Here is a 17,705-nt window from a genome sequence, read left to right as displayed (position 1 = left end):
CGAACGTCTTCCTTTCGCGTTATCTCCATCCTCTTTTCACCACATCGACTTCCCCTTCCAACTCGTCGCCCATAGTTCCCCACTACATAGCCTGTCTGGAAGCGGAGGAGTGGGGACGGACAGCGACGAACGTGTAGGACGGAGATGAACGAAGATACTTTCCGTTAGTGCCACCGCTTACCAGCCAATCAGAGTGCAGCAGGAGCAGTGTCCCCTACGAGGTCGTGCGACCAGACGCCTCGCTTTCCCCAAGAGAACGCGGCAGCGTGGGTGACAGAGAGATGAGATTAAAATTAGATCGATTGTCTTTAATAACTTGCCTATCGCGCCGGCCGGTGTTTCGCATTAACGAAATGCAACAGTTAGGATCGAGTCCGTTATATCACCGTGATCGATCATCAACGTCGTGTCTATCTTTATCTCTTCCAGGCGATAAAACGGAGATGCACGATAATAATTTTCGAGGAGAGAAAGTACGAGGAAAAGGTGTGGATAAAAATTAACGACACGATGCTGCTTCGTGTAATATGCTTTAAGGAATTTAATAAAGATGATGGATCTTAGTATTTACGAAATTTGAAATTAAATATAAATTCGATCGTTACGAATACATTTTTATTTTTAACATCCTCCTTATGCAAATTTAACTCTTCGCGTTTATCTTTGAACGTAGGATGAGCCTTACGTGTATTGGAAAAAATTTTAAGTAAGCGTTTTTTAAAAACGGATATTTGCATCGAAGAGGAAAAATCTCGCAGAATGGATCGGTTGAAGGAACGCGAAGTAGGCGTTCAGAGGAACACGTGGGCATTCGTGTGATGCAGAAAATGCCAGGGAAACGAAGAGAACCAGGGGAACGTAACACGATAGATGATTCATTATATTGCTTATGGAATATTAACGGAAAAGAAAGAAGGGAGGAAAAAAAAACATATCAAATCTATTCGTAGGAACGGCTTTGAATGGACGCCTACGATACTCGTAAATATTTCATAAATATCCAAGGGAGAGGAAAAAAAAATGAATCAAAATATAACGTCGATATAAGTATAGTTTTACTTTTAATCACAGTTAAACGAGGCATCGTGTCGCCTTAAAATACTCGCAACTAATCTTATTAAGTTTTATTACACGATCGTTTAATCGTATCGTCAGAATTAATTCAATTATCGATCGGGGCGCGATAACGATTATCGATTTTCTTCGACGCCTCGGCCAAGGAAAATCGTCTCTTTTAACGAAGCTTTTAATACAAGCATACGTGCAAAAGTTGCGCTTCATTTCCTCGAATATTTCAGCGGGACACGACGGTTGCACGGAAGTTGCGCCGGAATATTGATTTCGAGTGACTGTCTCGTCAAACCGATATTTGCTTAATTTGTCGACATTTTCGAACCTTAATCAATCCTTAACCTTGCAATTTTACTTTTTCGTTACGTCAATTTGGATTTGGAAACTACCGTGCAAAAGAATTCTGAACAGATTCGTCGCGTATATACTTCTTTTTGTTATAATAATTCGTAGACGTTCGAATGAAAATTACATGGACGATATACGACAACGGAAAAACTGATTATAATAAAATTCTTGAATGGAACGAGAGAACGACAGGATTAAATCTGGAACAAGGTTGGCTAAATTAAAGTCCCAAATCGTTTCGAAAATCCGATGGAAAATTCCCCAGCAGAAGGGAACGATTTATTCGCCCGCAATTTTCTTTCCTTCCTTCCTTCCTTCCTTCCTTCCTTTCTTCTTTCTCTGGAGGAACAAGTTTCGCGTTTAAAGCGGCCACGTTTCGCCGTGGAGCGCAGGAATCCGATAACGTCGGGGAAGTTGCCGTGTTCCCAGGAGTTTCGATCACGTGGAAACGTGGCCCACCGTCCGCGAAACAAACCTGTGGAGGAGGACGCGAATTCGTCCACCAACGTCCAACGTCGAGAAGAGTAACAACGTTCGTAGTCTCTTCAATTTCGTCGCGCGAATCACGGAAGGAAAAGATTACATGAAACGAGCGCCCGGGGAGCACAAATCCTCGAGTTCCACCTTTTGAATCTTTTATTTAACAACTCGAGTTGCATCGGTGGAGAGAGAGAAAGAGATAGCGGAAGGATAAGAGGAGAGGGACGAGTCTCGCGAGAAAATGGATGGAGGACAGGAGGCAGAAGAAGAAGGGAGGGGTTTCTGGTCACACTGGACGAGGAGCAATATCGTTGAGGAGAATTTGAAATCGGGGCTAATAGAAAGGAAGGAGGAACGAACGAAATAAGAGGCGGTCCATGGGGATGGCCGGGCCCTTTTCATCTCCATGGATGCAGACCCTCAGTGATCCTCAACCCTGACAGCCCGCTTCCCGTAATTGCATGGAAATCCGGATGATTCCTGTTGGCTCGGGCGTGGACATGACGGCGATGCCTCTCGAGTAAACATAGCCTCGAGCCAGCTCGACATAGGCTCGAGCAATAACATATTATTCTTAATTTCGCGATACGACGTAATTACGGACGAATGGAATGATTACTGCCAAGGATGTCGATCGATGGCTTCATAGAAAAAGCAAGAAACGTTGAATTAGACGAATGATTTCTGCTTCTGTGCACCCGATCCAGTTGTAGAACTGGAAAAGTCGAGTTTCGTTCCTTTCGTTTTCTTCGCTCGTTTTCTTTTCTTTTTTTTTTTTCTTATGATTATTATTGATGGTATAAGTAGGTCTGCACAAGTTGGATATATAGTTATTTATGCGAAATTACTAGTATTTATGGGAACGATATCATGGTAGGGACTAGTTTACCTCTCGATTCTCGAAATGCGATAAATAAGTTAATCGGCCGTTCCACTTGTATATATTCCTTTTTGTAACCGAATCAACCGGTTACATCTCTCCAATTACTCTTTTTCGTAACATAAACCTACATAAACTGTCACGATTGTTTCAACTTGCAACTTGTTGTTGTAAAAATTCTAGTGCTATCTACGATTCAAAGATAAGTGGACGGATAAATGTCTTAGAAGTAGTTCCAGCAAAATGTCATCGTAAATGAGAAATTGGAATCGTCGAAAATCGGCCGTGACCGCGACATTAATCGACTAGCGAGCGTCATAAGCGCGACCACAGGTAACCGCAGCTAATAATTTCTGCAGTTTATCTAGTTGAAACATCGCGGTGTGGAACATCATTTCCATTACTTTTTTGATGTTCAAAACGATTCAAAAGTCTTTAGGTTATCTTATCCAGTAGCAATATCGAAGGTCGATTTTTAGATGCCTTAATGAGTAATCTAGTTGTCCAAAGATCGATAATTCCGAGATCCAGAGACTTAATGGTCTTAGTAGTCCGTCCAATAATCCGGTTGTCCATTAGTTCGAAGATCTTGAGATCCAATAGTCTTAAAAATCATTAGTAATCTCGAGATCTGGGAATGTTACACAAATTCATATACGAATAATGATAATCGAAATCTTTGCAGCACCTATAAGTTTTTTCTTAACTTTTTCTCAGTAAAGTGAAACCACTGTTCGAATCACAATATCGCACAACTTTCCACGGAACAGAATCGAAAGTTTAGCTTTGGAATCCCAGGAGGGCGAATCCTCGAATTCTCGTCATTTCGCTCGCATCGCTTTATTTTCTCCATTTCATTCCTCTTTCCCTCGAGCGGATTTAAAACGCGACACGTATTCCGTCCAAGGAGAATGTTTCGCCTTCAAGATTCTAGGTTTCTGGATTATTCAACAATCCCCTTCCCCACTCCACTCATCTTCGAGCATCTTTTCTTTTTTTTTTCGCGGAACAGGAAACGTTTCATCCTTTCAAAAATGTTTGCCCCAAATAAATTTAACTCGTTGTCGAAACAATCTTCTTTTTCGCGTTTCATATTTCGATTTTCGAAATCTATATATATCGCTCGTCGATTGAAAAAAACGATCGAAAATCGAGAATCAATCGGAGTTACGATTTAATTAAAAATCGAAAGAAAAATTGAGCGAATCGATCTACGTATCGTTCAATTCTTTTCGATCACGATCAATGAAATATTTTCCCAGAGATTTGTTCCTTTTATCGTTTACTTAATTCCTAAAAGAAAAATCAATTTTAAAAGAAAGCTGGAAGTTTAGAAAAAAATTAATAACCGTATCAAAACGTTTCGCAAAAAATGATTTCGATTAGAACTAATCTCGTTCATCTCAAGATTATTTCGCTTCGAATTCAATTAATCCCATCCCTTATATGTGTGACTTTCGACGAAGCAACACACTTCGACGTCTCTCAGATTCACTCACGAGCAAAAGCACCGAGACATAGCGATCGGTGTTTGCACGAAGCCACGCCACGACTTAATTAATCGTTACGCGGTGCAAGTCCTCAAGGATCTTAGTCGTGGAATTTACGCCATTTACCATCCCCGCTTCGCGCATTAAGAAACCACGCTAAAGAATCCTGAAACGAATCGGATTCATAAATTATTTCCCATTAGAATCGAGTTAAAGTTAATCCGCCCTATTTCCAATCGGGACGAGTTAGAATTATCCCTTTAAATGATCGTCTCGAGTATCAATTCGAAAAATCTTACGACGATATTAATTATTATAATATCACACCTGCGAGTAATTTCCATTCAAGGAAAATTTATGTTCTTAAAAAAAAAATTCAATAAAAATCAAAACTGTACGTTAAAAACGTATATTCGCAAAGTACATCGAGTCTCCTCTCGGTCAAATTCGTCCATCACCTTTCGATTCAAAAACAAATATCACGCCACTTATACTACGTTCGAGCGTCGAATCCCCTCCATTCGACCGATCCGTAGTAAACAAAACACGAAGCCTCATTAACCGTTTCCAAGAAATGGTTGACTCGTCTCAAAGTCGAAGCGGTGCTGCGCGGTGTGTATAAATTTATTTAGTTGGTACGTGAAATTCCTCGAGTTCGGACGGCAGGAAGAGCGGCCGTACATTTAACGTAATTATAATCCGCGGCGTGGCCGGCAGTTTGTGGTCGAGAAGATCGAACGTTTCCACACGTATTATCGATATACCCGCGACTTGTAACGCGGCATCCGCCCCAGGATAATATCAATTCTTGATACTTGAAACGGAAACGGGTTAACGGGTGCCGATCGAGTTACCACGAGGCGGATTAAATCGGATTCCAACGCCCGAATCGTGATTCGGAATCGTCTCGATTCCGTTTGTTCCGGGCTTGTTTACGTTATACTCGTTGGAACACGTTGATGGAATTACGCATTGACCGATTGGGAGGAGGAAGAGGAGGTGGAGGAGGAGGAGGATGGAACGCATCGTGCGAGAGTCTGCCTCATTTCGCTTGGATTCTCTTGGATTTTGGAGGATTTTGGAATAATTTTTGCAACGAGATCGTTTCCAATATATAGAGGTATCGAGGTATAACATGCGGTAACGTTTGTTTGATATATTTCTGCGCCGTTCTTACTTAGAATCGATTACAATGGAATGATATAAGTGATAGTAACGCGACGATTGTTAAGAAATTATTGCTTGAGAAATCAGTATGAATTTTCTCTCTCTCCCTCCCTCTCCCTATCTCTCTCTCTCTCTTTCTCTCTGCGATTATGTAGGTTTAAGAATATTACGTATAGTTTGCGAACAGTGAATAGGTGTTTTTAGTTATCGAATCTATATATAGCAAATAGTTTATTGCAAATTTTGAATTGCATATAATTGTTCGATCATTAGGGTTCTGATTAGTTATTGATATAATAAAATATCTCTAAGTGTATTTTATTAAAATTATTAAAATTTCAACAATTAGTTTGAGAACGTATTGGATATAATAGAATGAGAATTTGTTTAGAGAGAGGTATAGGTTATTAGGAATGAATCATTTTTATTTACTATTTCATCGTTTCGCGTTGTTCAAAACATAATAGATAGTACGTTGCTCGGATAATTGTCACGTATCGTTGATTTAACGAGTATTTCATTTCGCAGAAATCGGTTTATCGTTATCCGAATTCAATTAAACGTTTAGAAAACAGTGTTGGGTTGATTATCGCGTCGTTTATGCGTGATCAATTTTTCCACCGAGAAAAAAAAAAGCCTACATTTAAAACAACACCCAATCCAACGTGTCAATCCTAAAAACGAAAAATGCCCCAACACTGGTGGAAATTGCGGAGGATATATTTCCATCATCGGTTTTTTCAAGATTGTTTTCGCCATAGACAAAACGACAAAAACGTTTAATTGGGTTAAAACGTCTGTTGCTTCGCGTTACAACACAACCAGACCCTTAATTGGTCGCGCACACACGCGCAACAAAACGGAGCTCACAATTATTTTCTCGTTGCCGTTTCGACCGGCTTATTGGCCTCTTCCATCCTCCTCGAACGATAGAAAGAGAGAAAGAGAGAGAAACAGAGCCTCGTGTTCGTCACGAGAACGATATTTACGTACGGCTTTATCAGTCTCGTTAGCCCCGACCACGCTATTCAATTTCGTAGGGTTTCCTGGCTGGGACCTTGATCGAAAGGCCCGCCTACGACTAAATCGAAATTTCCCCTGGAACAGTGAAAATACACGAGTATTAAGGAAAACGCGAGGACAGACGGAATAATAACCTGGAGGGGCGAAGTGTTATTGGCTCGATTTTTCCCACGATATTTCGCATTTCAGGGGGAAATATTTTTGCTCGTGCATAGATGGAGAAATCTTAGTTTCGAATTGTCGACTTAACATTTCGATCAATTCTACGGGGATCGATTTTAATCGGCGATTAAATTTATTATCCATTCTTTTTTCAACGAATTCTCCTCTACGTGGCTTCGTAGTTTTTGGAAACAAATTTTGTAAATCGATATAATATAAAGTTACAAACCGTTGTCGATATTTTTCTCTTGTTTGACAAACGTTTTAAATTTGCGGCACTAAATTTGTTGAATTCGTTGAAGGAGTGGCGTTTTGGAAATTCAAGTTCGAGGGATTTGAACGATTCCAATTTCCGTGAGAAATTTTTCCACGATTCGCGTGAACTTGCATGAAAAGCGATTTATTGGCGGGATATGGTGGACGGAAAACGGGAGGAATCGGCGGCAGGGAAGGAAACGTAACGTAACAAGACCATCCTCGTTACTCGTCGTCTGTTACGAAGAGAAGGAGCACTCGTCTACGTTTGAGTGGCTCGTTTTCCGGTCGGGAAAGGGTCTTCTTGAAGGGCGTTACGACGAACGGAAAGAACAAAACCGGCCGCGAAAGACGTCAAATAACGTGGAAGATTTTAATGAAACATCGGCCAGATGCGAAACAATACCGAATTTTTACGCCAATGACAAAAACAAGAAGAAAGAAGAAAAAGGAAAAAAAAGGAAACAAACGGGCCAGCTGTTACTCACTCCAATTCTGCGAACGACCGTGGAAAAATTTCCTAGAAGAATTTGAAATTAAAACCTTGGCCGGAACCGGGCATAAATCAACCGGAAAACCGATGCATCGCCTCGTGGACCTGCTTTTTAACCATCTCCGCCATGTTCCAGCCATATCAATCTAATAACTCGAATGGAGACCTTACGATTCTCGAACCGTCGGATAAATATTAACACAGGTTACGAAATTATTCAATATTCGATTGCAACAATTCTCGATGGAAAATTTAAAAAAATTTTTTATTCGACCAATACGTGTCTTAAAATCGATCGATGCGAACATTGTAATCTACGTCTATTAAATTTATTATCCATTCCTTTTTCCTAAAACCAAAACTCTCCTCTACGTGGGGGAGAATTTTATCCTCATATACAATTCCATCGTGTGCGGAAGAGCATTTCCATTTTTTTTTCAAACCGATCGATCGTCCGGGTTTATCCAAAATTCAACGATATTCCCAATCGTCGATGCTGCGCTTTCTTCGAACGAATCGTTCGATTGTTTCAGGGGGAGGGGAGAGAGAGAGTGGAGAGACGCTTCGCCTAATGTCCTTCCTCCGATATATCCCTTGGGGTTGTTTCCCCAAGGATTTCAGGGGGGTCGCACCTGAAATTCGACAATCCAAACACGAATCTCGGCTTCCTCGTCGAGTGCGCACACGTAGCCTGGGCCACGAGAGAGATCCGCGTCTCGGATGACTAATTCTGGCGCCCGGCCAGCACGGATTCGCATCACGCGAGAGAAACACGGGGAGAGTTTTGTGTGTGTGCACGCCTCCGCTCCCCCTTCGCCCCCTGTGTCGATTCCAACGATCAACTTACCAGTAGCTACTCGATTTTGTACTATATACCGGTGTTTTACGCCGATTTACCAATGAAAATCGCTTCCAAATCGTTTGAATTTTGGAAGAAATAATTACGAGGAATCTAATCAATTTTGTAAAATTTGTAGAAATTCCTTCGAGGATAGAAAAGTTTATTAAATTAGAGATCTAGTAGCTAATAAAAAAATTCGTTCGTGCACTTGGACTTACACAGTTGGCATTAAGCGAAACTAGGATCAACGACAAGTTGTCTCTTAGAGTCGCACGCGAATTAAATCGTTGACAAGTTTGAGGAAGCGAAACGGGGAGAATTGCACAATTACGTATCAACTATTCTAAGATTCGTCGATAGCTACTTGCAAAATTTTCATCCTTCGTTCGATTCTCCGATGGATTAGGCGAGATTCGTCCAATTTCGAGTAAAGTTTCCAAGCGATCCCTGTGCTATATTCGTGCCTATATTTGCGTGTACGCGCGCGGACACTCCTCGAGTTATTTATACCGGAATCTACTCGAACTCTGGGTCGGGTTGGGAAACGAAAGCGACGCTGCAACGACGGTTTCGCGCGGATTAACCCCTTTCGTTCGAATTAACACTTTCCCCCCTCTAAACTTAGCCATGAAGGAGGAATAATTAAAAAACGTGTCCTCGAAAATTAAAATTCATTTCGTTCATTTCGATGATTCAAATATACGCTCTTCCCAAATTTTCTTTATCTCGTATACGAATTTATTATCTTTCGTTCTTTTTTCGATGGCCAACGTATTTCACTCGAAGAATTCTCGCGTGGAATTATACTTTCATTCATGCGTTACACCCCTTACGAAGGGGAGGGGAAACGTTACGGGCGATTGTTATCCGAAACGAGCCAATGTCCTGTAACGTATGAATGGAAAGTTGGAAAGAGCAGGATGCGCGTGGTGAATGCAAATCGATCGAGCTTCCTGCGATTCGACGCGCACACGGGGCACGCACCACACACGCCCACCAATTTCGTGATTTTTCTTCTACGTGGAAATTACCGATTAACGAAAAGATCGTGCGGCGATAAAAAGACACCAATGTTTTCGGCTCCTCCTCTAATTAAGACCCAATCCAGCCCCGTTTCTCCTGTAGAATCGATGCGATAACTCGATTGTTTCGTTCGCGGAAATGTAATTTCGACGAGTGGAGTTCCTGAAAAAATTCCTCCAGGGAGGAGGATCGAGTATTCGATTCATTTAACGAACTTTTATCGAGGTTATCCAAATGCGACATCTTTCTCGAAACAAGGTTTTATTTCTTATTTAAATCTAATAATTTCTATCCCGTAATTCTTCCCCCCTCGTCGTATTCCTTATTATCAACGACACCGCGAATTCCATTATGCCGTCTGCACAATGTAAACTCGTATCTCTCGGAATTATTCCCGCAGAATGCAATATTATTCAATTATGAGAGGAGTATCTTGACTATTCGCGGGAGGATGAATAATATCTAACTGTCCCTTAATACATAGAGAACAGTTGGCACCGAATTCTAGACGCGACAGACCGGCAAACGAGCAGAAATAACTCCCAGGCTACTTTCCGCTTTGACAAATCCCCCCATTTTCCACTCCCCCTTCGCCGATTCACTCTGTTTAACCTGATCCGCGAACCATTCTCAAAAACAACAGTGCATACATTCTCATTCTCTCAATGCCTCCTCCTCCTTTTAATATCGCGGTGCCGATGAATAATGGAAATTGCGTAGAAAGGGGACGTTTATATTTCGCAACAGTCCCCCCTCTGTTCCACCTGTTCCGTGCACAGGTGGGGCAAGTTGCAAACAGATGGAGGAAGAAGAGGGTTCGCCTCGGTGACATCTGTTTCGTTAGGTAACAGGGCACTTTCTCTCTTCTTCCTTCTCTCTTGGACAAAATTACTTGGTAAAAGTTATTCGTCCTCCTCGATTTTTATTTCGATAGCATTAAATTTAAAAAGAAATTCGAAACATCGTTCGCTTTCTTCCTTCCAATTTCCACTTTTTCACATTTTTAATCGTCCACGATGAAGGAATGCCTTCCTCCAATTGAATCGAAAACGAGCGATCCCGTCAAAGGATTATAAAAAGAAGGCGAGCGGCTGGCTCAGATGAGAGAAGAGGCGCGCAGGCAAAATGGGAATTAACGAGCGCGCGATTAACCGGGTTAATGGACGAAGGCACGCGATACTCGCAAGGAGGCGGGTTGTTGACCGCTTGACTGACACTCTCGACGAGCTTCATCTAGGCCGCCTCCACCCTCCTCCGCGATGATCCACTATCGTGGCACGTTCAGGTGGCGGAGGAGAGCGTTAATTAGCGAGCATCGAGCTATTAATTTCGGATTCGATTCGAACAACTCGCTCGAAAAAAGTGTCTGGCCATATTCGTCATCGAGTTATGCTAGCAGCAGTCTAAGTCTTGTCTCTGGAATAACATAGGTAGTTTATATTTCGTACTTGCAAATTGAATCTAATCTAACGTGTCAGGATAACGTGGAGCAGGCAAAATGTAGAGTAATATACGAGCATCAATTTCTGATTTTAATAAAGATTTATACTTAGAGCATCGTGATGATTCTTATTATTAAAAATAAAAACAAAGAAACATCTCTCTAATACTCTCTCTGAGCCACCAATCAAAACGTTACGATCCTTGCCAAAAATATTCAATTCGAATATATATATATTAAAATCTACGAAAAAAAAGAAATTATTCGAGCAGCAAAAGAACAAGGATGATACTCTCAGATACTTTCTCGCTTTGCCTCGAGGTTTTCGCAAATTGAATCTAATCTAACGTGTCAGGATAACGTGGAGCAGGCAAAATGTAGAGTAATATACGAGCATCAATTTCTGATTTTAATAAAGATTTATACTTAGAGCATCGTGATGATTCTTATTATTAAAAATAAAAAGCAAAGAAACATCTCTCTAATACTCTCTCTGAGCCACCAATCAAAACGTTACGATCCTTGCCAAAAATATTCAATTCGAATATATATATATTAAAATCTACGAAAAAAAAGAAATTATTCGAGCAGCAAAAGAACAAGGATGATACTCTCAGATACTTTCTCGCTTTGCCTCGAGGTTTTCTCGAGAATTGAGCGGTTAGCCAGCGGCGGTTTTGTTTGATTTACGGAGGTTGAACCTGTTAAGCGAGAGAAATGATATCGTCGGATGATTTCCTCGCTGAGGAGGAGGGGGGAGGGTGGTAGTCGTAAAGAAAGGGTTTTACGAGGAAGCTAGGTGTCGAGACGCGGATCGATAGATAGGTGTGGAACCTGCGTGATGACAAGGATCGACCCGTGCTCGATGCCGAATATCACAGCAGAGGAAGCCAATTTCCACGACGAATTTACGAATTTACGGGCAGAATGGCGGAATCCATTAACGGGTCGAGGTTGGATATATAATCTATTATTACTCGCCCCATTGTCGCATTGCCAAACCTAATTAATCCTATTCATTTCAGCGGTGGAGCCGTAAGGTTTGCCGTAAGTTTAATACGTTTAAACGAGATGAAAGCGCGATACGGTTCTCGATTAGTCGGGGATAATGCATTCCAGGAATTAATCGTATCGCTAGAAATTCTAAATTATACTTTACTCCAGTTTAAATCGACTCGAGCACTATGCGCGATGAAACGATAACACGTGAACTCGAGACTATAATTATTAATCAACTTTTGCTATGGATATCGGATAAAATCAATCTTTATGTCTATTCTGAGAGATTCAAAATAAATTCTTCGTTTACTTCCACACTGATAACACCTCTCCAATACCCTTTATTCCTGTAACTTGGAATCGACGATTAACTCAAATTAATCCAGACGCTTATTTGGCGAGAATCTTCGATAAAAATCCAGTCTTAAAACAGAAAGGAAGAGAAAACGCTTCGAATCGACTGTTACAACAATTCCTTCCCTAGCCTCACACTCGCATTCGAGAAAAACCTTTGATTAAAATCCTACGAAAGAGAGAGGGGAAAGATCTCTCGGCCGAGAGAAATTGTTGTGAGAATCGTTTCGTCGACGTGTTTTCCACTGGGTCAAGTGGAGAATGAAAGAGCCGCGTATGTCTTGTGCATACGATTAAAAAAAGAAGGGAGGGGGAGCGATTGTTCCTTGGGAAACTGCTAGATGGAAAAGGAGCTGGTGGAAACTTGTCTCTTTTCCGCTTGCTTCCTCCCACACGAGTTTTAATTGAAATTTAAATCGTACCATCTCTTTGCTTAGGTTTGGAAAACATCGGCCGACCCGTAATAATCGGATATAATCAGGGATGGAGACGAAAGGGGATTGGCGGAAACTTTTCATCCCTGGAGGAACGAGACGGTAACGATTGAAGATTGAAAGGGAACTTGGGCGGAACTTTAAAGCTGTCTCGCGAGACTTGCTTGGAATTATTCGTGAGTATATAATATTCGAGAGGGGTATCGTTTAAAAATGAATTTAGTGGATCACAAATTTCTCTTTAAATCAAGTCCTCGCAAGACGAATTTATCACACGCTATTGCGAACGATCGTGAAGCACGTTCAGTTCGAAACTGCTCGTCTCACAAGGATCCAAAAATATCCAATTCGGTCGAGCGAGTTTTCATCTCGCAATCGTCAAAGGTGAGAAGGGGAGGAGAAAGAATGTGGGCAATTAGCATTACCAAAAGTGCAACGAGACGATGAATCCGGTTGGATCGCCTTTGTGATTAAACAAAAGTAGGTTAACGCCGCGTACATCGGTTTCGCGCATCCGTAATGACGTTGGACATCCTGTCCAACCCCTTTTCCCTCTCTCTCTCTTTCATCAACCCCTACTATTAAGAGAACAATAGCCCATACCGTAGATTGTTCGTTAACGCGTCCGTTTCTCCGCTTCTTTTTCCGAACAAGCGAGACGAACAATCGGTACTGGGTGCAGCCTCCTTTTAATTGTAAGCGAAGGCGCGCCTTCTTTTCGATACTTGACCCGTTACTTCCGGAAAACGGCTCGTTCCCGAATCGTAGTATTCTCGACGCATCCCAATTCCAAGTTTCGAAACGTTCGTTCGTCCTTTTTTTCTTTCACGTAACTTACAACCCGTCGACGAAACATTGAATATATTTGTAAAATAATTCCTCGAGTTTTATTAACAAGTTGCAGAGGAACGCGTGCATGGATTAAAATATAAATCGAATAAACTGACGCAAACTTCGAGAAATCGGCGCAAAACAAAATGGCGTGACCCCAACCGAGCGCACGCACACAATTTGCATGCCAACTCCCCCAACTGTCCCTGTTTGTCGCTTCGACCGAGGCAAATACCTATTTCCATGCCAATTGTTTCCTTATACCAATTTCACATCACCTCCCCCCACTCACCCTTCCGAAATTGGTCGAGGAAGGAATCGAACGCGACAAGCTTGGAAAATTCCCACCCTCGCCTATGAATTACGCACGCGTGAAATAAGATTCTCTTGTTTGGAACTGATGTTTATCTTGGGGGTGGATCGATTTCACGAAAGAGCGGGGAAAATTTCTTTGGATGATGGTAATTTGCGTGCTTTTTTACGTTTTTTGCAAAGTTGTAATTAAATTTTTCGTTTCTTTCAGGGGAGTTTCGATATCCTTTTCGAGGATATTGGCAATAAATTTGGCGAACGGCAATTAGAAAAAATTTTGCAAGGAACGCGAGAGGCAAGGAGGGGCCGTGAGTCACGAATATACGCGAAATCAATTGCGTGTGCATCCGGCGTTCGAGGACGACTGTCGAGAGGCCTTTAAAACCATCCATGCCTTTCCTCACTCTCTCTCTCTTCCGTGTGTGCTCGTTATTCTCGATCACGCATAACTCGGCCCGCGTTGACCCGAGTGTCGCTTCGACGGTATGGTAATTTTCCTCGGGAACGTTGTAAATAAATGAAAATATACGTTATATAATGTCTGCAGCAAAATTTTATAATCCTCCAAATCTTTCTCTTCTCTCCGAAAAAAGTGTTTCTTCCGACGTTCGAAAATAGCTGTTCAATTTATTTTCTCGGGCCGCCATTTCGGCGAATTTCCACAGAGAGAAACTATTTTGCAGTTTTTCAAAATTGAGGGATAATGGAGATAATGGAGAAGAGAGGATCCAAAGCATCGACAACTCGTTCAACGACTGGAGGAGATCGGTGGAATTTATTTTCATATTATCTGCTCGGTGATGGTTGAACGAGATGGTCCCTGGAACGTCCACGCTTTATCATATCAAACGTGCCAGTATTTATGCGCGCATCAAAGGGATCTAATCAGAGGCGAAGAAAGAAGGAGATCAAAGACCACCCATCGACTCGTGCTTCGGCGTTGGCGAATCCATTTTTATCAGCGTGCGGTGATTTAAAGGAAATGAAAAATGGGAAAAAAGGAGAAGAGAAAACCTGCCATCCTTTAATGGGAAACGTGTCATTTCATACAGGGATGCGATAAAGGGGAAACAATGTGGATTTGCGCAACTTTCTCAATAACACGTATTCCCGAGTTATTTCAGTCCGAGTTCGACGAGTTGCTATTTTTAAACATATTAATCGGAGATTAAACGCGAGTTTCAACGCAAATCGAAATTATATATTTCAAAAGATATTTCAAATTCATAATTTAGAAAGACTGTCCAAACAAAAATTTTAAAAAAATCTTTTCATTTTCCCAACCCTCTCGCGAATGAATTGCAACAATTTGCAAGTTAATAATCATTTTATATTATTCTAAATGTACACATTCGATCAACCGTCCCACCTTTGTTAATTAACCAACGAAGATGACACGAATCGACCTGTACAAAATAATGGTTTGAAATTCGAAAAACCATCCGAAACCTCCCGCATTCCGATCTCTCTCCCTCTCTAAAATCTATTAGAAATCTGTCGGTGAATGAATTTCAGTTTAAACCGTGTGAAACAATGGTGGCAACGATCCCTTTGTGAAACATCGCCGCACTTCGCCCCGAAAATATTCGATTTCGAGAGGGAGCGCAATTGAAACGCGGAGAACAGAATCAAATAGGTCGGCGCGCGTAAACACGCTACATTTCAACTTTATTGTTGTTGTTGCCAGGTGTTTATAAACGCGGGAACACATATTGGCGCGTCGATGTGGAATTCGTACACGGAACGGGAACATCGATTTTCTTCTTCCACTCGAGGCGATAATTAAAAAGACTCTAATTTTTATATTTCTCGCGGATAGAAGGGATCGCGATCCTATCGTGGACGAATTTCGAATTAATCTGCTTCTGACAACTAACTTGGTACAACTTTCACAAAGACTGAGCCAACAAACGAGTATAAATAATCCTTCACCTGTTGGAAACTTGCCTGTCCTAACTCGCCACAGCTCCTATAACACTCTTTACACGATTTGCTGCGAGTATCTTTAATCCGAATCTCGGGCTCGAAAAGCAAAAGTTTGGAATCCACAAGATTTATCCACGATCGCGGGCATGCGTCATATCGCGATCGTCCGTGCATCAGCGGTTATAAAACTCGGCCCATTAGCCGAGGAGGAAGGCAGACGAGTCTGAGAGCAGACGTGCACCGTGACGCGACGTCAATTAGCGATGGAAACGGGCTCTTTGAACGGAACCGAAACATTTCACGAACAAGATGAATCCGATCGTTGTATCGATCGTATTTACGAATGAACACGAGTCACTGGAAACTTACAAACGGATCGATTATACTCGAAAGAATGGACCACACCGCTGGAGACGAAAAAGAAAAGACATTAATTTCCTTGGGAAAGAATATATCATATTTTATTCAAAGAAAAACTCGGAAAGAAAATCATCTCGAATATAATTCAAAGTCCACAGAAATTATGAACTTTTCATTTTTCTACGAATCCAGAATAATTCAAGGATGAGAGAGAGGATGAGAAAATGATTCGTAACGATATCGGATATCATCTTCCGCGATTTCACGACTTGAAAGCTCGAGAAACTAATTAGGAATAAATATATATATCTATTCTTCGCCCTATTTGCAAGCGTGCACGTGACGTTTCATTAGAAGTTGAGTTCTACTTAAACCGGGATTATCGCGTTTTCGATGTTTTATTTAAGCGTGATCGATATTCCATATTATCTTTCTCCCGCGCTTATAACTTCTGAACGAACGTTGGAAAGAAAATGAGACGAACGATAACTTTTGCCAAGATGGAGATATCGAGAGATAGAGGCGAAAATATCTCAACAAACGCATCACACGTTAATACATTAATCGTCAATAACGCAATTTCCATTGCACGAAATTGCTAATGCCTGGAGAATTATCTCGTCAACGATTCATCGAATATACTCGCCCGTCATTCTATCCAATAATCCAATCCAATTTAACATTCGGATATTTAATTCAAAAAGAGGATAAATCTAATCCGTGTCTGCGATAATTAGCATCGAAACCAGCAGTGAGCGAGCGAGGGAAACGGTGGACGAGTTGTTCCTCGGAGATATTTCTCCCTTATATATAAAAGAGGATTCGATTTAACATTCGAACAAGAGTTCAGCTGTTTCCTTCCATATCGTTTATCCGTGAAGCGTGGCGCATTAAGCGGCGCTCATTAACGTCTCATCAATATGAAAAAGCACGAGCTTCCAACGTTCGAAAGCCGCGCGTATACACACGTACGCCACAGACGGATTATCGAATTCATCCGATTTCCGTTCGACTTGGAGGATAAATTATTTCCCGCATCCGGATACGCGCATACTCGAAATAGACGTACATATATATATATATATATATGTGTGTACTCGGGGATTGGCGCGAGTCAAATTTGCATATTATTTAAACGATCCGCGGTTATTGAACCGTGTACGCTTCTAATGCGTCGTGCAATCTTTTATGCACGTTGTTCCTCGTGGGGAAAAAATTGGATTGAAATTAGATAGATTAGGAGGGTTTTGTTTGTTTTGTCGAGATTTGTTTGTTTTGTTTTCTTTCAAATTTATTACTACAATGAGGTTAATTTCTCACGATGGAATTAAATAACTGGATTAATAATCCAGTCTGAAAATGTGTCGTCCATTAAATTATTTTTAAATATTTATCACGCTCGCGCGAGACGAGAAACGTTGGTAATTGATTTTAATGGAGGATTAATTATGGCCTTTATAACGGAATTATAAACGGGAAATCTAATTTTAATCGAACACCTGACTATTAACTTTTCATTTCGATTCAATTTCACAGTTTAAGAACGCTTTCCCAGCTCATTAATCGAATCCATCTCCTCCTTAACGTAATCATTCGTTTAAATATTACTAGCTTCGAATATTATTCCAAGTTTGGATGGCGAAAACGGATAATTATCTCTATCCAATCGAATTTAAATAACGTGTAACCAAGAAAGAGGGAAAGAGAAAGAACGACCGTTGCGGAAAAGCAAGCCTCCACCGAATCGAAACTCCACCTCGAACGTTTCCAACTTCCTCGAAACAAATCCTCAAAAAAAGAAAAAAAAAAGCACGG

The 17,705-nt window shown here is 41.2% G+C and overlaps 1 protein-coding gene and 1 long non-coding RNA gene across 9 annotated transcripts in view; one reads left to right on the top strand and one right to left on the bottom strand.

The window, feature by feature from the left end:
• Positions 1 to 17,705, bottom strand: part of LOC107996582 (dystroglycan 1) — a 96,172-nt gene that overhangs the window by 65,435 nt on the left and 13,032 nt on the right. The window lies entirely within an intron of this gene.
• On the top strand, positions 4,839 to 14,924 carry LOC114577362 (uncharacterized). 4 transcript variants are annotated; one of them, XR_003697385.2, is made up of 4 exons: positions 4,876 to 5,389; positions 12,465 to 12,637; positions 13,816 to 14,092; positions 14,288 to 14,924. It is a non-coding gene; the product is annotated as an uncharacterized LOC114577362 (long non-coding RNA). The 4 variants fall into 4 exon arrangements; XR_003697384.2 differs by lacking the exon at positions 14,288 to 14,924 and having other exon boundaries at positions 4,839 to 5,389; positions 13,816 to 14,137; XR_003697386.2 differs by lacking the exon at positions 14,288 to 14,924 and having other exon boundaries at positions 4,876 to 5,397; positions 13,816 to 14,137.

Source organism: Apis cerana, linkage group LG5 (genome assembly GCF_029169275.1).
Source record: "Apis cerana isolate GH-2021 linkage group LG5, AcerK_1.0, whole genome shotgun sequence".
Lineage (NCBI taxonomy): Eukaryota > Metazoa > Arthropoda > Insecta > Hymenoptera > Apidae > Apis > Apis cerana.
The sequence above is the reverse complement of the archived record's forward strand: the minus strand, read 5'-3'. Positions and strand labels throughout refer to the sequence as shown.